This window comes from Chiloscyllium punctatum, chromosome 47 (assembly GCF_047496795.1).
Source record: "Chiloscyllium punctatum isolate Juve2018m chromosome 47, sChiPun1.3, whole genome shotgun sequence".
Classification (NCBI taxonomy): domain Eukaryota; kingdom Metazoa; phylum Chordata; class Chondrichthyes; order Orectolobiformes; family Hemiscylliidae; genus Chiloscyllium; species Chiloscyllium punctatum.
This window is the reverse complement of record NC_092785.1, coordinates 49,290,809-49,310,928: the sequence shown is the minus strand read 5'-3', so window position 1 is coordinate 49,310,928 and position 20,120 is coordinate 49,290,809. Positions and strand designations below refer to the sequence as shown.

Sequence of the window (20,120 nt, the reverse complement as noted above, 5' to 3'; positions counted from 1 at the left end):
TGCGGTGCCCACCTCTATCTAATGGCATTAAGAGCATTGATACACATCACATGTCCCTCCTCCAAGGCGACCCTGAGAATATTCTTTATCCTCAATCATAGAATATAATCCCTACAGTGTGGAAGGAGAGCATTGGTCCATCAAATCCCACCAACCATCTGAAGAACATCCCGCCCAGAGCACTCCATCCCTGTAACACTGCATTTCCCATGGCTGATACACTTAGTCTGCAAATTCTGAACACTGTGGACAATTTATGACGACCGATCCACCTAACCTGCATATCTTTGAATTGTGGGAGAAAACCAGCGCACATGGAGGGGACCCACACTATTATGGGGAGAATGTGGATACCCCACATAGGCCATTGACCAAGGCTGGACTCCAACCTTTTACCTGGTGCTGTGAGACAGCAGTGCTATGATCACAATTTAAATCAATACAGATGAACCCTGCTCCTTGTCACATTGCTGTGTGTGGTGACCTACTGCCCAGAGAGGCATCCTGAGGTTCAGAAAGTGGCAATGTAAGTTCAGTCAACTCCAGCCCAGTTAATGTGGTTAACAACAACATCAGTACTCCAACATTGTCATCATGTACAAGGTCCACTCCTGACTCTGATGGACAGTAACATCAGAATCAGAGTCCTGCAGTCCACAGGGAGCAAGTGGATGCCCACTTCCCTGTGAGCACTCACTGGTCTCTCAGTCGTGTTGAGTCTCAGAAAATCCCTTGTCACACAGAGAGGGAAACAGCTCCTACCCAGTGTGAACCCGCTGGTGTCTCAGGGGGTCAGGATGAATCACTGAAGCCCCTCTCACACACTGACTATCTGAATGGCCTCTCCCCTATGTGGGCTCATTGGGGTCACAGCAGGTGGTGCATTTGAGTGAATCTCGCCACATTGGGAGCAAGTGAATGGTCATTCTCCAGAGTGAGCTCGCTGGTGTTTCAGCAGATCAGAGGACAGAGTGAATCCTTTCCCACACATGGAGCAGGTGAAGGATCTAAATCCATTGTGTACCCCCTCTGGTGCCTCAGCAGATTGTAAGATCGAGTAAATCCCTTCCCATACGTGAGGCAGGTGAACAGCCTCTCCCCAGTGTGACTGTGTCAGTGAGTGTCCCACTGGGAGGGGTAAGTAAATTTCTTTACATTTACACAGCTTCACCCTTGTCCCGTTACATTGGTGTCTTCCCAGATCACATGACTGGTTCAATATTCGACCAGCTGCCTAACATGGGAATGATTTCTCTGAGCTAGGAATGCTGCTTTCCCCTTTTATATTACTGATAAGGATCAGGACCTGCAGAATTGGACGACTCTGCAGTTGATGTGATGTTAAAGCTGAGTTTTCCACCTGTGAACTCTCTCTCTCTGTGAAACAAGTTTTTTCCTATCATTACTACAACTCCCAACACCAGCTCTCCCTTCAGCTCTCCTGAACGTCTAAATTTGGACTAATGCACAGACTTCAGTAATGTGCTTTTCTCTCACTTGTTTCTGAAAGTAAATTGGAGCCATTTTGAATAAATTTATACATTTTACCAGCAGAACTCATGCCTACTCTGTCATTTACGATTTGTAACCTCTGGGAAATTTGTTACCATCTTCGATGACCGTTATAACGCTCTGCCCACTTCTCTGGAGCCAGGATAAGTCAATTCTAACAATTACCAATAGATTGGATCTGAACAGAATGTCCCCACAACAGTAGGCACTCTGACACTCAGTGCCCATCATTTAAGTTCTTTTTCTTAAAGCCCCTCATGTGTCTGGCAATACAATTGAAGATATTTTATACAGAAACCTTTCAGTCTCAATTGTCAGTTCCAGTCCTTGAAGCAGCCAGTAACACGCCATAGTGACTTGAATTCTAACAGCAGCATTGCCTTGGCAGAATAGATTGAGGAGAATGAAGCTGTCTTCTCTGGACTATCTAAACATGAAACACTTCAAATGAACAAAAATCTTAAAGAGATCAATATGGTAGACACAGCAAGGGTATGTGCCCTGGCTGGTGTGCCTGGAATGAAATCAGCACTAACTGTGGTATCTTTACCCAGCAACCCCTTTAGCTCCATAAATGTTTAACATTTATTTGCTGCTCTAATTCCACTCTCTTGATCACTCCCATTTGTACCTTCTGTAATGTTGTCAGCCGTGCAAATTGATAACATTTGAATCAATCCATCCCAAAACCTCTCTGTATCTGTGTCTCACTTTTGTTCACTGAGACCCTCATTCAATCTGATCTCTTTACAAACCCTGCCCTGATATTTCCTTGGAGGGCTGAGAATGAAATGTTCACAGAATTGTAAATGCTGAAAGGAGGCTGCTTCACTCATCAGCTCTCCAAAGGTAAGAGGGCTGAGAGGTAAATAAGAGGGGTGTGTGGGGTTGGTGGGATGGGAACTCGGAAGGAAATAGGTAGATGTAGATGGGAGGTAATGATGAAAGGTTGGAGTGGATAATTGGGAAGGAAGATGGACAGGTGGGACAGTTCAAGAGGCCAGTGTCAAGTTGGAGGGTTGGATCTGAGATAAGGTGGGGGGAGGGGAGATGAGCAAACCTTGATGCCGTGTGGTTGAAGGGTCCCAAGATGGAAGATAAGGTGTTATTCCTCCAGGCGTCGGGTGGCCGGGATTTGGCGATGGAGGCAGCCCAGAACCTGCATGTCCTTGGTGGAGTGGGAGAGGGCGTTGAAGTGGTCGGCCACAGGGTGGTGGAGTTGTTTGGTGCATGTGTTCCAGAAATGTTCTCTGAATCAAGTTGGCGTCCTGATTCCCCAATGTAGAGGAGACCACATCGAGAGCAAAGGATAAAATAGGTGAGGTATCTGGATGTGCAGGGAATCTCTGCTGGATGTGGGAGGATCCTTTAGAGCCGTGGATTGACGTGAGGTGAAGGTGTGGGCACAGGTTTTACACCTCTTGAACTGGCAAGCAAAGGTGCTGGGAGTGGAGGGTGGGTTGGTGGGGAGCATGGATCTAATGAGGGAGTCGCAGAGGAAATGGTCTTTGTGGAATGCTGAAAGGGGTGGGAAGGGAAATATATCTCTGATGATGCGGTCTGATTGTAGGGGGTGGAACTGGCAGAGGATGATGTGTTGTATCTGGGTGGAAGGTGAGGACTGGGGGGTTCTATCCTTGTTGCGTTGGAGGTGTGGGGTTCAAGAGTAGAGGTGCAGGAGGTGGAGGAGATACACTGGAGAGCATTGTTGACCACATGGGAGGGGAAATTGTGAATCCTTGAAAGAGGAGGCAATTTGGTATGTTCTGGAGTGTTCTGCCAGCTTGGATCAAGTTTCACTGGAACACTGCAGTAAGCTTGAGACAGAGATGTTGGCCAGGGAACAGGCTCGTGTGTTAAAGTGGCAGGCAACTGGAAGCTCAGGGTCTGTTTTTGCAGCAGAACGTAGATCATTAGCCACCATTTCCACCACCGCCACTGAGATGCTGCCAGACACAGGTTCCTGTCCCCTCCTTTAACAGCTATGCACCCTCCCAGCAAGGTCATTATCCACTCTTTTGTCTTTCCTGTCTCTCTTTGCACTCCATCTCAACTTATTATTTACTCTTTATCCCCTATCTCCTGCAGTCCAAAGATATGCAGGTTCGGTAAATTGGACTAGCTACATTTCCCGTAGTGTTCTGGGATGCATAGTTTAGGTGCATTAGTCAGAGGAAATGTAGAGTAATAGGGTCGGGGAATGGGTTTGGGTGGGATAATCATCGGAGGGTGGGTGTGAGCTAGTTGGGCTGATGGCCCTGTTTCCACACGGTAGCTGGGAAAGTTTAGAATTCCTTCAATCGGATCGAAGGAAGGGTCACAGGTACCAGAATGACCCTTGGTGTGTGAAGGAGGTGGAAACGGGAAAGGGGAAGTGGCAACGGAAACCGAATGAAATGTATCAGGATAGACTGGGAGGGGTTTAATTACACTCTGTACAGGTCGCTAGTCCTGAATTAGAAACTCCTGCTCCCACGTTTGCAGCAAATGGGAAAATGTCTGTGACCCTCAGGCAATGATAGATCCTGGGTTATAGCCGCCATCTTTATTGGGGACAAGGTACAGCGAGGCGCATGGACATGTCCTCTTCCTGATGGGGGCAGGGCGATTTGAAGAGAAACATTTACACATCAAACACATACCAGGGAAATATTTGTCTTTGATATTCATCTTGCACTGACTGTGAGCTTTGTCTTGTGATTTTTTTTTATCAGATATTAATTGAGAATAATTGAGACTGGGATATCAAAAGCATGTTTCTACAGTCAGCAGAGTCATCAGGATCTGAATATCATTGGCATTTAACTGTGGAACGAGAAAGGTTTGTCGGTTCTGTCTGTCGAAAAGTAGCTCATATTTTTAGGTAAAAACAATGTCCTGTGGCCCAACATTTCAACTCCCCTCCCACTCAGCAAGGACATGGAGGTCCTGGGCCTCCTTCACCGCCGCTCCCTCACCACTCGACGCCTGGAGGAAGAACGCCTCATCCTCCGCCTTTGAACACTTCAACCCCAGGGCATCAATGTAGACTTCACCAGTTTCCTCATTTCCCCTTCCCCCACCTCAGCCCAGTTCCAAACGTCCAGCTCAGCACTGTCCCATGACTTGTCCTACCTGCCGATCTTCCTTTCCACCTATCCACTCCACCCTCCTCTCTGACCCATCACCTTCAGCATCACCCGACGCACCTATTGTACTCTTTCCTACGTTTTCCCCACCCTCACCCTCCTCTCATTTATCTCTGCACCCTTCAGGCACCCTTTCTCTATTCCTGATGAAGGGCTTTTGCCCGAAACGTCGATTTTACTGCTCCTCGGATGCTGCCTGAACTGCTGTGCTTTTCCAGAACCACCCTATTCCAGACTCTCATATTTTTGTCAAGCAAATTCATGGTTGGATCACCCTTGGGGTATGTGCTCTGTTCTGGGCAGTGCAGCCCGGGAAGGCGATATTGGTCTGAGAGGGAACATAGATTTATCCAAACTACACCTCGACTCTTTGCAGGAACTGTCATGTTTAGACCCAGTCAACCACTTCATGACTTTAACCTGTGAACTCCTTATTTTCAATTCCCTGTAAATTTCCCATTAAAATTTCTTATGGACTCAAATTCCAGTAACTTTTCAGGTGGAATTTTACAGATTCTGACAATTATCTGTTCATCCAGAAATTGCTGAAGGCCATGTTGACGCTGAGTGCTGCTTGGCTCAATGAGAATGTTTTGGAGTTGGGTGAAAACAGAGGGAGATGAGACAGGGAGAAGGTGAAGCTGAAACTCAGTTTTAGTTCAGGCCATTCAGAATTTCGCATGGTCCCAATGGGAACAGCCAATTTGTAAGCGACACTGTGGAGTATTTGTTAACAATTTTTAAAGTATAATATATCAGCTTAAGTAAAGATTGGGGCTATTGATTATAATGGACATGTTTGAAGTGAAGGAAGGTTGAAAGCACTTTTAAATTCTCTTAATGGGAGTAACTAGCTGAATCTAGAGAGACATTGAGACAGGAACCCTCAGACCCGTGGCGGGCTCCTCTTGTACAATGTGGGAAATAAGGGACGCTTCTAGTGTCCCTGACGTCAATGTGTGTAGGAAGTGTGTCCACCTGCGCTACTGGGAAACTGCTTTTCAAACCTGGAGCTGTGAGTGGACTCACTGTGGACCATCTATGATACTGAGAATATTATGGACAGCACGTTTAGTGAGTTCGTCACACTGCAGGTGAGGGTTACACAGGCACAAAGGGAATGGGTGACCATCACATCAAGTTAAAGGCTCAGTAAGCGAGTGCAGGAGTCCCCATTGATAATCCCCTTCTCAAACAGATACTGTATACCAGTTGGAATTCTGTTGGGGGTGAATGAGTGGGGTGGCCTCTCGGGGAAATCAGCAACAGCCAGGGTCATGACACCACAGATAGCTCTGCTGCACCGAACAGGAGGAAAGACAGTTGCAGGGCGATAGTGACATGGGATCAATCATCAGAGTAAGGGCAGGTACTTCTGTGGCCACAGACATGAATCAAGGATGGCATGTGACCTCCCTGGTGCTAGGATCCGTAATAGCATGGAGTGGCTACAGTGAGTTCTGCAGCTGGAGGGTAAATAACCAATGGTTGTGGAACACACAGATACCAACAACATTGCGAAACAAAGGGATGAGGGCCTGAAATATGTATAAGGGAAAATCAGAGATATATTCAAATGAAAAGTAATAATGTCAGACTTACACCCAGTGCCATGTGCTAGTGAGAGCAGGAACAAGAGGATAGATCAGCTGGATGTGTGGCTGGAGAAATGGTGTACTAGAGAAGGGTTTAGATTTTCCAGGCACTGCGACTGGTTCTGGGCTAGGTGAGACTTGTACCAGCTTGATTGGTTACCCCTGGGCAGGGCTGGGAGAAATCTCTTGGTGGGGTGATTGCCAGTTCCATTGGTGAGATTGTAACTAGTTTGGCAGGGGGTTGGGAGCTAAAGGGTGGCTTAGATGGGCCAGATTCAGGTCAGGGAATGGGAGAGAGAGCATTCGTGATGCAGGCAACAGCTCAGAAAGACAAAGGAAAGGAGAATTAAACGAGGATTGAGTCCTCTTCATCCATCAGTCCTGCCATCCCAGGGGTGAGAGTCAACAAAATATGAGGCCTTTTAAATGTCTATGACTCTTAAGTGCCTCAGCAAAATCGTGGAAATCTGAAATATAAACAAAACAAAAAATTGCTGGAGATCCTCAGCAGGTCTGGCAGCATCTTAAATTATGACAGTTGCAGGAAACATTGCAGTTTTGAAGACGTTGTATAATGCCATCCCACAACATCCACTACTCCAGGCAAAATCTCCTCAGCCCCTCCTTATGGTTCACATGTTTCCATACTGGCAGCACCCTTATAAATCTTTTCTGGACTTTTTCAGGTTTCCCAACATCTTTCCTATAGCAGGGAGACTAGAATGTAAAGTAGTCTGGACATTCCAAAAGTGGCTGAGCTAATAAACTGTACAACCGAACCATGATCTCCTAACTCCTAAACTCAATGCACTGCCCAATAACAGGTAGCATACCAAACACCACCTTCAGCCCCACTTTCAAGGAACTATCAAACAACTCTGCACAGTGTATTTGTTCGTCAACACTTCCCAGGAACTTGTTATTATGGGGCTGAGTCCTATCTTCCTGAAATCGGGGAGACTAGAATTGAATGTAGAACATAAAACATAGAACATAGAACAATACAGCACAGAACAGGCCCTTCGGCCCACGATGTTGTGCCGAACTTCTAACCTAGATTAAGCACCCATCCATGTACCTCTCCAAATGCCGCTTAAAGGTCGCCAATGATTCTGACTCTACCACTCCCACGGGCAGCGCATTCCATGCCCCCACCACTCTCTGGGTAAAGAACCCACCCCTGACAATTCCCCTATCCCTTCCACCCTTCACCTTAAATTTATGTCCCCTTGTAACAGTCTGTTGTACCCGGGGAAAAAGTTTCTGACTGTCTACTCTATCTATTCCTCTGATCATCTTATAAACCTCTATCAAGTCACCCCTCATCCTTCGCCGTTCCAACGAGAAAAGGCCGAGAACTCTCAACCTATCCTCGTACGACCTACTCTCCATTCCAGGCAACATCCTGGTAAATCTTCTCTGCACCCTCTCCAAAGCTTCCACATCTTTCCTAAAGTGAGGCGACCAGAACTGCACACAGTACTCCAACTGTAGCCGAACCAAAGTCCTGTACAGCTGCAACATCACTTCACGACTCTTGAATTAAATTCCTCTGCTAATGAACGATAATACTCCATAGGCCTTACAAACCCTATCCACCTGAGTGGCAACCTTCAAAGATCTATGTACATAGACCCCAAGATCCCTCTGTTCCTCCACCTGACTAAGAATCCTACCATTAACCCTGTATTCCACATTCTTATTTGTTCTTCCAAAATGGACAACCTCACACTTGGCAGGGTTGAACTCCATCTGCCACTCCTCAGCCCAGCTCTGCATCATATCTAAGTCCCTCTGCAGCCGACAACAGCCTCCTCACTGTCCACAACTCCACCTATCTTCGTATCATCTGCAAATTTACTGATCCACCCTTCGACTCCCTCATCTAAGTCATTAATAAAAATTACAAACAGCAGAGGACCCAGAACTGATCCCTGCGGAACTCCACTTGTAACTGGGCTCCAGGCTGAATATTTACCATCTACCACCACTCTCTGCCTTCGACCGGTTAGCCAGTTTTCTATCCAATTGGCCAAGTTTCCCTCTATCCCATGCCTCCTGAATTTCCGCACAAGCCTACCATGGGGAACCTTATCAAATGCCTTACTAAAATCCATGTACATGACATCCACTGCTCTACCCTCATCCACATGCTTGGTCACCTCCTCGAAGAATTCAATAAGACTTGTAAGGCAAGACCTACCCTTCACAAATCCGTGCTGGCTGTCCCTAATCAAGCAGTGTCTTTCCAGATACTCTTAAATCCTATCCCTCAGTACCCTTTCCGTTACTTTGCCGACCACAGAAGTAAGACTAACTGGCCTGTAATTCCCGGGGTTATCTCTATTCCCTTTTTTGAACAGGGGCACAACATTCGCTACTCTCCAGTCCCCTGGTACCACCGCCGTTGCCAGTGAAGACGAGAAGATCATTGCCAACGGTACTGTAATTTCCTCTCTTGCTTCCCACATAAACCTAGGATATATCCCGTCAGGCCCGGGGGACTTGTCTATCCTCAAGTTGTTCAAAATGTCCAACACATCTTCCTTCCTAACAGGTATCTCTTCTAGCTTAACAGTCCGTTTCACACTGTTAAGTAGTATTCTAAAACTGGCCTCACCAATGCCCTGTACAGCCACAACGTGACCTCCTAACTCTTATACTCAGTGACAGAATCCCTACAGTGTGGAAGCAGCCCATTCAGCCCATGAGACGTGACCAACCATCGGAATAGCATCCCACCTGAACCATGTAACCCAGCATTACCCACAGTTAATCCACCTAACCTGCACGTCTTTGGATTTTTTGAGGAAACCAGAGCGCCCAGAGGATGCCCGTGCAAACACAGAGGGAGAATGTGCAAACACGACACAGAGTGGAATCGAACCCAGGTCCCTTGATTGATGAGTGCACAGACCAATAAAGGTCAGCGTCCGAAATGCAGTCTTCAGCACCCAGTCTCCCTGAAACTGGACTTTCCAGGAACTATGCAGTTCTGAGCTCTTCAGAGGGATTGAAAGTGAGGAGGAGAAAACAGGAACAGGGTTGAGTTGTCGATCCATAAAATAACTCTCTGTTCCCCCCTCTCTGTTTCCCTCCCCCTCTGTTCCACTCCCCGTTCTCTGATTCTCCCCTGCCTCTGCCTGTCCTCCCCTGTCCCCATCTCTATCCTCACCTGTGCGACCACTCTCAATCCCCACATCCTCTCTTTCCCCCCACCCTCAGCCCATCCTCTCTGCCTACTCTCCCCTCCCTCTCACCTAGTTCTGTATACCCCAAGGGAAAGGACCTTGTCTATTTGCCCTACACATGACCGGCTGATTTTATAAATCTTTATCAGGTCACCCCTCAGCCTCCGTCGCTGCAGGGAAAACACCCTATCCAACGCTGGCAACATCCTTGTAATTCTTTTCTGACCCCTTTCAAGTTTGAGAACATCCTTCCGATAAGAAGGAGACCAGAATTGCTGGAATATTTCAAAAGTTGCCTAATCAATGTCCTGTACAGCCACAATGACATCCCAACACCTATACTACATTCTCTGACCAATAAAGCAAAGCATACCCACTGCCTTCTTCACGATCCTATCCACCTGTGACTCTACTTTCGAGGAACTATGAACCTGCACTCCAAGGTCCCTTTGTTTCGCAACACTCCCCAGGAACTTACGATTAACTGCAAAGGTCCTGCTCAGGTTTGCTTTCCTGAAATGCAGCATCTCACATTTTTGTAAACTGAACGCCTCAGCCCATTCGCCCATCTGATCCAGATCCCGTTGTACTCTGAGGTAATCTTTTTCACTGTCCACTACACTGCCAATTTTGGTGTTATCTGCAAACATGCTAACAATACCTCTTATGTTCACATTGATGTAAATGGCAAACAGTAGTGGATTCAGCACCAATCTTTGTGACATTCCATTGGTCACAGGCCTCCAGCCTGAAAAGCATCACTCCACCACCACTCTCTGTCTTCGACCTTTGAACCAGTTCTATATTCAAATGACTAGTTCTCCCAGTATTCCATGAGATCTAACCTTGCGAACCAATCTCCCATGCGGAACATTGTCGAACGCCTTACTCAAGTCCATGAAGATCATGTTCACCGCTCTGCCCTCATCAATCCACTTTGTTACTTCTTCAGTAAACTCAGTCCAGTTCATGAGACATGATTTCCCACGCGCAAGACTGTTCTTGATATCCAGGACTTAACTCTGTACATTGGGGTCTGCGTCGCCCAGTAACAGGAGTTAATAGTCTGGATAACGTTCACGTACACCAGCTTTGTGTTGGTGACTGCGTATTGAGTCTTGTTAATAACACCAACACAGGTGAGTTCCTTTTGAAAGGCAGTCCCTATATCCCGACCCCCTCCCACCTGCTCTGTCTCCTCCAGCCCCACCGTAGACAGGAAGTACGAGGAGCTCATGGAGTTTCCATGTGAGTGAGGTTGAGCAAATCTTCCTTTCTTTCCACCACCCACTATGAAATGGTGGTAGTGTCCTTTCCTCTGGACCAAGAGGATCGGGTTCAGAGTTTGGTAACAGCGGTTTTGAAGAGGATGATTAGAAAACATGCCCAAGCCACCAGGCCATACTGTCTCCCAGCTGTCCCTGCCTGAGCCTCCAAACAGAATCTTCTTGTAGTTTCTCTCCTGTCAGACTCTCCCATTACTCAGTTTGTCCAGGATCCCCTCCTGCTGCTGCACTGATCCTGTCCCTCATTGACCTGTCCATCCCCCAGTGTCCTCCACATTAATTCATTGTTTACAATCCCATTATTTCCTGTTCCCAAGCCCCGGCCCCTCCACTCTATTGGGCAGCAGCCGATAGCAATCATCCAGGCTCCTGTGTGATCGAGAGCATGTTCCGTAGGAAGGGAGATCAGTGCACGGGCGCAGTGCTGGCCAGTTGTTGGCGTATGTGCAGGGTGGGTCAGTGCCAGGGAGGGAGGCTGTGGATGTGTGGGATTAATCTGTCATTAGCAGCTCCCTTCCTTCTTTCTTCTGAGGACACGACCCAGGGGAATAGCCCTTTTCCTGGTGTCCTGACGAGTGGTCAAAGTATCAATGGGGGAGCATTTTGCAGCAAGTTTTCAGAACTCTTATGAATAGTCAGGATTGTTATGGAAAATGATAAGGATGGGCCTCTAATTAGAGTTCTAATTTGGTTAATTTTAGTTCAACCAGATATGATTTGGCTAGTGTATGCAGAATGGTTCTCATCAGAGAATGGGGGTTCTTGGAGATGGGGGGGTGGGGAGGATTCACCAACACCCTGGAGGCTCCAAGTCAAACCCATTGATTTGGTTCTGAGTCTGCAGACAGCAGCTCGGAAACTGAATGCAAGGCGAGGAGAGATATTGTGAGAACGGGGTGTGGAGGAAAGGAGGGATGAGACTAGTTTGGATTTCAGTTAACAAGAGAGAGAAATTGTGAGACTGAGATTTAAAGCTTTGGGGGAACAAGGAAACTACAATTTAATACGATCATTGTCTTATAAAGTTCCATCCTGTATTAACAATGGTGACTTATGTTTTTCTGTTGTAGGGTACGGAAAGGGTGGATTTGCAGATGAGAAATTCAAATTGAACTTCATGTTCAGATCTCATGGTTACTTGATCTGTGCCGATCTGAATATCATTGGCCTTTTCCTCTGGAAGGAAAGGTATGCACTCTGTCCGTGGGCAAATATTTCAAATCTCAGTGTGACTGGAAAAGTACTGAGACACAGCCACGTCCATGTTAACGTGCTTTGTGGCTTTGCATGGAGGCTGGTTGTCAGGATTATCTCCGTGGCAACGGCAGTTTAAAAAGTCTAGTTCAATTCAGCACTTTGTGTTTAAACAACACACCCCTCCCAACACCTCCGTGGCTCAGTCAAGTACTTGACAGGTGCTTCAGTTTCGGTGAGGTTGTCTGTCAGGATTCTCATGTGGAGGAGCCGGTCTTGGAATGGGGTGGACAAAGTTAAAAATCACACGACACTAGGTTATCGTCCAACAGGTTTATTAGGAAGCACTAGCTTTCCAAGCACGATGTAATTTTTAACTTTATCAGGTTCATCACTATGCTGACAGACTTCTTCAGATAAGTACTTCAACAATTAAATAGGCCATATGTTCCCCACGCAATAGGTTTCCTCAAGCAGTGTAAACTGCTATTCTTGATCTGGGGATAGCTGCTCATTTGTATACCCAGTCAAAATCCCATCAAGCTTTTTGTTGATCTTTAAACTGTTTCTAATCTCCTAGTTTCTCCTTGGTCTTTGCCAATTTGTATGCCTTCTATTTCAATTTGATAGACTCCCTTATTTCCTTAGACACAAAAAAGCAGATTACTCCTTTTCCTACAGTCCTTCCTTTTCACTAATGTATATAATTTTGATGTGCACTTTGAAAAATTACTGCCTCATCCTGTTGTTGTCTACTTTGTTTAAGCACAGGATCTTGGGATTGGACTTAATCTTCCAGCTTGCCATCTGTGTTATAAATTCAACCAGACTTCTCACATATTCTTAAAGTGCCTCTTTGGATTCATCCTAATCTTCTCCGCCAAGGTTCTTTCATATCCACTTTGTCGCCCTCCTGATTTCCATCAAAGGTAAACTCCTATATCCCTTATTGTGCACCAGGGACTCCCTTGATCCTAGTTGCCTGTGCCTGAGCCACGCATCCCTCTTTTCTCCAGTCAATGCCTAAATATCTCTTGTCATCCTGGGTTGCCCATTCCTGCCAACCTTGCCCTTCACCGTCACAGAAACATATAGACCTTGAACTCTAGCTATCTCATGTTTAAAGGCTTCCCACTCGCCAGCGGGCCATTTACCTGCAAACAAATTACTCCAGTCGACCCCTGCAAGATCCTGTCCAATCCCATCAACATTCCCCTTGTCCCAATTTACAACTTGAACCTGTGGACCAGCTTTGTCCCTCTCCATAGCTATTTGTAAATTAATAGGACGATGGTCACTGGTCCCAAAGTGCTCCCCCACTGTCACCTCAGTCACCTGTCCTGCTCTGTTTCCCAAGAGTTGTTCGAGTTTTGCCCCTTTCTAAGTAGGACCCTCTACATACTGCTGGAGGAAACTTTCCTGAATTCACTTATCGGATCCCACTCCATCAAATTCCTTCACGCTCTGGCAGTCTCAGTCTGTTACAAAAATTAAAATTCACTCTTATGACAACCATATTGCTCCTGCATGTCTCCCTTGTCCCTGCATATTTGTTACTCAAATTCACGTTGACTACTTGGAGGCCTATCGTACAACCCCGGTGACATCATCATCCACTTCCTACTTCTTAAATCCACCCGCGAAGCCTCACTGGATGATTGGTCAGTTATTTTATCTCTGATTACTGCTGTGATAATCCCCTTAATCAGAAATTCAACTCCTCCTCCCCTCCTTCCACCATCCATGTCCCGCCTAAAGCACCTGTACCTGATGCGTTAAGCTGCCAGTCCTGACCCTCGCTTAGCCATGTTTCTATAAAGGCTATATTATCCCAATCCCATGTTCCTATCCACGCCATTAGTTTATTGGTCTTACCTGCCAGCCCTCTTGCACCGAAATAACAGTAGTTTAATCCAATAGGCATTCCTTACTCCTTATCATATTCCAGCCTGACCTGTCTCTTCACTTTATTGTTTCTGATTACTGTATCTCCTACCAGCCTCGTTCTTGCCTCCCTGATCATGAGGGTATTGCTCTTCGCTAATATAGTTTAAATCCTCCCTTGTAGCATGAACAAAATTCGCCAACAAGATATTGGTCCCCTTCCCAGTGCATGCACCCCCTGTCCCTCCTGATCAGGACCACTCTGTCACAGAAAAGACAACAATGTAAAAATCTCAATCTCTCTGCCCCCCACCCCTGCACCAATTCTTTAGTTACTTATTTATCTGCCATATCCTCCTGTTCTTACTTTCATTAGCTCATTACAATGGAAGTAATCAGGAGATTACTACCGTCAAGGTCCTGATTTTTAACTTTTCTCCCAGCTCTCACTAATCACTCTGTACGACCTCATTCCTACATCTACCTGTGTCATTTGTGCAACGTGCATAATGATTTCTGGCTGCTCCCCCTCCCCCTTGAGAATGTTCTGCAGCCGCTCGGAGACATCCTGGACCCCGGCACCTGGGCGGTAACTCAACATTCTGGATTCCCATTTGAGGCCACAGAATCTCCAATCTGTCCCTCTAACAATCGACTCTCCTATCTCGAAGGTCCTGTTAACTGTTACCCTTTCCCACTGTGCCCCAGAGTCAATGGTAGTGCCACCAACCTGGCTACTGCTGCTTTCCCCTGGAATGTATTTCCCCTGAACAGTATCCAAATCGGTGTACTTGTTTTCGTGGGGAATTGCCACAGGGGATTCCTGCACTCTCTGCCAACTCCGTTTGCCATTCCAGGTCGTCGCCAACTTCCTCTCTGTCTTGAAAACAACAGGGAGCAAGGACTCTTGTTGGATTAAATTGCCTTCATTTAAATGCAACAGGACAGATAGGTAAGCCTGATGTACTCATAGCATGGATCTTAACCGGGACTGGGATATTATAGTCATTACAGAAACATGATTGTGGCGAGTCTTGGGTGTGACCACAACACGAAAGCTCTTATCTATGAAGTTCTCAATATCTCAGATGATCCTGAGGGCATCCAGCTCCAGCTCCCGAACACGGTCTCCCAGGAGTTGCAGCCGGGTGCATTTTCCACACATGTAGTTACCAGGGACTGTGGGAATTTCCCTGAGCTCCCCACATCCCGTAGGAGGAACTTTCAACAGTCCTAACTGCCATCTCCATTGCTGCAAGACGAAAGTTGAAAGGACTTTATTTGAGCTTGCCTGTAGTTTTCACTGAGCTGCTGCTGTCCAAAACCTCTTGAGCCAAACATTACTACTGACTCTGCTACCAACCGCATGTCTCTCTACCCCTTCACATTTAGGTTTAGTTAAAGAAGGAGGGAGACACTGCAGTGATTAGCACTTGGGCATTAAGCACTCCTTGACACCTGGCCACTGACGACCTGCTCTCCATCCAAGATCACTGATTGGCCTTGGAAGATGTCTTACTGAGATTTTCCTTCTGGTCGTGCTAACTGCACTGCTGCTAATCTTCACCCCGACAGCCAATCTGCGTTGTCACAGTCCCTTGGTCCTTTCTGTCTAATAGTACTGCATTTATTAATTCCTTGAATCCATCGACTGCATTCCAAACTGTGTCTCACTCCACAGCGAGAGAGGTTGATGTTCCAGTAAATACAAGGCTATTGTGAAAATGATACAATTCGACATAGGGACAAATATATGTCTATCCGCTCACTGAGTCTGCTTTTCCACTCAATTAGGTGAGATCGATTTTGATAATCCCCCATTCCACTTGTCTATATTTTCCCCATAAGCCTTGTATGAAAATCAGTCTGCCTCAATCCTAAAGATATTTAATGATCCAGCCTCAACAGCCCACAGAATTTTCGAAAATGATTTCCCTCTCACTGATGTGAGACTTGGTGGTCTTTAACCACATGCGGTATTTCTAGCACTGTTTGAAAGTTGTATCAATATTAGATGTTATCCTGTCCTATCACACCTTCTCTGTGGCCAGAGGCAAAACAAAAATGAAAAGTTAAGAGACTGTAATCTCCTCACGTCAGCCTAAGATACAGCGCATCCTGGTCTGTGCACTTGCCTACTCTCTATCCCACAAAAACTTCCCATTCATTGTCAGCTTCTGTATCAATTCACTCAAGGATCACACGGTCACTCTCCTTGAATCCAGGAACTCCTTCTTCAAACTGAAGGTCGGAAGAAAGTCAGTGTTTAACATATTCTCTGGCTCCGTGCACAGGCTGCCCCCTTGGTCCCAAAAACTCCCCATTCTCTCCCGCGTTATCCTCTTCCCCTTAATAACCCGAAAGAATGTCTTTGAATTCTTGCTAATCTCTACACTCGAATGTTTTAACTCCCCGCCAACACTTCTGCTCTTCTACTGACTTTTTAAGTTTAGCCCTACACTTTCTATATTCTTTTCGGACCTCCATTGACCTGCTCACTTTGTAACTGCGTTAATCTTTTCTTTCCTTATTAATTCTGTTCGGAATTTGTGTCGACACCCAAGGTTCTCTGGGCTTGTGTTCCTAAAATTCATCTTCGGTTAAACATGCTGGGCTGATACTGTCATCAATCGCATTTTGATCAAGTGACCCCCTAACTCGCGCCCCACGCTGTTCTGCTGCAGTTCCACCCAGAAGCATCTGTACTTTGGCCAGATCCTGTCATATATTTTCATAAAATCGGTCTCCCAAATCCAAAAAGCTTTTATTTTTCAAACATGTTTGGGTCTTTCCCTTAGCAAACCCAAAACATAGGAGTCACGGTCACTAGTCCTTTCATGCTCACCCCAAACCTGCCTGCAACATCTGACTGGCTTCATTCCCCACGATGAGGCCCAGCACAGCCACGCCCATTGTTGTATCTGCTACACGTTGACATAAGAAGCTCCCTGGAATAAATTTCAAGGCATCTGTCCCCTCTTAAAAATGTTATCACTGCCCGAATGAATGTTTGGAAGTGAAATGCCCGATTATAACAATTCTATTGTTGTATTAGCACACCTCAGTAATTGGTTCTATATCAGCTCCTGTACTTTCATTTGTTTGGTATTATATCCCCAGCGGTGTGTCTTCATGGTTTTGATCCTGAGCTCTAAACACCAAGCCTCATTAGATCCTCCTTACTGCAGTAACTAACTCCACAATTAATAATGCAACCCCATTTCCTCTTTTACCACCTCTCGTGTCGTGCTTCTAGATCTTGTACCACAGGACATTGAGTTGTCAGCCCTGACCTCCTTCAAACACATCTCTGTGATGGCAAAAATATCACACTTCTCCATTTCACCTAATTCCGTTATCACTTCTGTTTATCCGATAACATTCCCAGCATTAAGGTAAACGACATCCAGCCTGGAATGTAACACCTGGAATACTCTATAACACGGAGTTTTTTAGTCATTCATTGTTTGTTCTCAAGCTGCCCAATTCATGAACCAAAACTGTAACTTTGGGAATGAATAAATATTTATTGAATTGCAATTTCTCTTTTAATATCTGTATTCATCAAATGCAACTTTCCAGAACTAAGCAGTCAGCTTCACATGCAATGAGTTTCTGCTGATTAATTCCCTGTTCAGTGTGCAGAGGGGAGAGCTCGAAGTAATGGAGAAAGTGAGAACTGCAGGTACTGGGGATCAGAGTCGAAACGTGTGGCGCTGGCAAAGCACAGCCATTGGGGAAGCATCTGAGGAACAGGAGAGTCAAAGCTTTGGGCATCAGCAGTTCATCAGGATCTGCAGTTCTCACTTTCTCCATTACTTAGTTCTGGGAAGTTGCATTTGATGAATACAAAGAAGTATGAGAGATGACTTGATAGAGGTCTATAAGATGACGAGAGGCAAAGATAGAGTGGATAGCCAGATACTTTTTCCCATGGTGCAAATATCTATCACAAGGGAGAAGAACCTAAAGGTAAGTGGAGGAAGGTTGAATGGAGATGTCAGAGGTAGGTTCTTTTCACAGAGAATGGTGGATGGTTGGAAATGTACTGCTGGCAACTGTAGTAGAGTCAGCTGCATTGGGGATATATTAAGAGACGATTGGATAGGCAATTGAATGATAGTATAATGAAGGGTATGTAGATAAGTCTGATGTTAGAGTAGGATAAAGTGTCGGCAGGATGTCAAGGCCAAAGGGTCTGCACTGTAGTGTTCTATATTTCACTTAGCATGTGGATTATTTTCAATTGTTGAATGTTTAAGGGAGTGATGTGTGTGAGATCAGGAAACTCTATAGGGGAGTTAGGCCAAGACGTCCACTTCTGGGGTGCATTCTTACAGTCACCTGAGTACCAGTACAATATATGTGTGATGACCTACACCAGACAGAATCCGTCAAGTTCTGTTATTAAGGTGATTCTGGACTTGTCATTTGCTGTTGTTTTCTTCAGAAAGATTTTGTTGGTTGACCCATGTGTTATTTTTTGTCCATCAACAGAGATGTACAATTTTATTTGTATACTGGTGAATGTGAAGGTGACATTTATTGGAAACGGTTTTGGAGCTTTCTTTGCTAGACACAATGTGCTGCAGAATACTGTCAACTTGTCTTTACCCAGTGTGTGGTCCAGATAGCAGATGCTTGGAGTCTGGGGGGCAGGCCAGATATCATCACCATAATTAACTTGTGCGATGTGATTCTGACACTCCATGTCCATTCATCTGCCCCCAGTCAAGCCTCAGACCGAAGATGGAGTCGAAATAATTTGTTGTGAAATAATGTTTGAATGACTGCCCTGACCCAGGTGGAAGCTCTCTGGATTCATTTAAGAACAGACAAATGTCTTACCCAGGATCACAGGCAGCTGTGTCTGAATTCAAATCTTTTAATGTCTTTTTTCAATGTAGGTTATGATTGCAATCTGATCTGAAAAAATCAGATATTTGCTATGTTCGTGAATTGTGATTCACAAATGTGTGAATTATCATTATTCAACCAAACAATAATTGCATCAGCTCTGAAAACAATTAGGTCAATGGTATATTTATGGAACTAAAATATACTTTCCTGCCAACATTTCATGATACAAAAATTAAGATTGTATATTTTATTTAATACCGAACAAAGAACATGTTTTCTGACTGTAGTGATGATCACAATAACATGCTTTTGCATACATGAACATCAAGTAACCACAAAAATACATGATCCTCTCACTAGTATTCTCACATACGGATTAGGAAGGACACCACTTCAACTGGGACAACACACCCATCATGGGACAAACCAAACAGAGGCATGCACGAGAATTCCAAGAAGCATGGCATTTCATCCAGAACTCTATCAGCAAAAACACCGAGTTAGAGCTCAACTATCACCCCTGAGAAAAGGAACAGGACGTGACTTCACCACAGGAAACAACATCACCACAGGAAATGACATCACCAACCTAAAGAAACTCAAACGTATAAATAGAAAGCAGGAATTTTCAGCGTTGGTTCCCCTGAGGCCCACTGAAGATGAAGATGGTAAAACATCTCGAAATGAACCTCCAGCTCAGCGAAGAAGCCTACATCCAAAACTTCAACCTGAGCTACAAATCTTCTCAAAACTCGCTATAATTACATACTCATTGTCAGTTTTCAAATGAATACATCGTTGCTCCAACATTTGGAAAGTCGTTGGCTTCTGAATGATTGTATTTTTCGAGTGAGAAAACGATTGAACAGTCATATAGAAATTGTGTTCTTGCATATTTATACATAATCGATCAGTTTAATTTCTCACTAAATGTGCGAGCTTCAGTTCTTTACCAACAATTGAAAAATGACAATAATTCAATATGAACAGAGAATATTAGATTAAATAAACGAATTGTGTTATTAAATTGAAGTGAACAACAATTTGAAACCTTGTAATTTTCAGAATGAATGGTATTAAACTGAAATGTGAAAAAGAATGAAGAACATATATCCGTGTGAGTGAACAGTCAGACATTATCGAAAGAGTTTTGTGGCAAAGCAAAGGAAATATTTGTTTTATTTGTTGGGATACAAAATTTAAAATATTCGTGCGTTGAGTACTAATTAGACTTCATCATCAAGCTGAACTTGCAATACTTGCATTATAAATGGTTATGCTGCAGCAAAATGAACAGATATTTGCCAACATTTACTGCTGGAAATAATCTGATACTGGCTTTGACTTGCATCTGTACATGATAGAGTACACACAAGGAGGCTATTTGGCCACTGTGTATGCATCAGCTTGTGAAGTGTCTCCCAAATCCTCTCATTCGCCACCTCTATCACTGTTGCCCTTTAATTTCGG

General features: G+C 45.1%; 1 long non-coding RNA gene across 1 annotated transcript in view; it reads left to right on the top strand.

Moving 5' to 3' along the window:
• Window positions 1-19,632, top strand: part of LOC140468625 (uncharacterized) — a 40,569-nt gene extending 20,937 nt beyond the window's left edge. The window contains exons 5-7 of the long non-coding RNA XR_011955729.1: window positions 4,227-4,333; window positions 11,783-11,900; window positions 19,011-19,632. This is a non-coding gene — a long non-coding RNA (uncharacterized lncRNA). The remainder of the gene's footprint in view (window positions 1-4,226; window positions 4,334-11,782; window positions 11,901-19,010) is intronic.
• The last annotated feature ends 488 nt before the right edge of the window (window positions 19,633-20,120 follow it).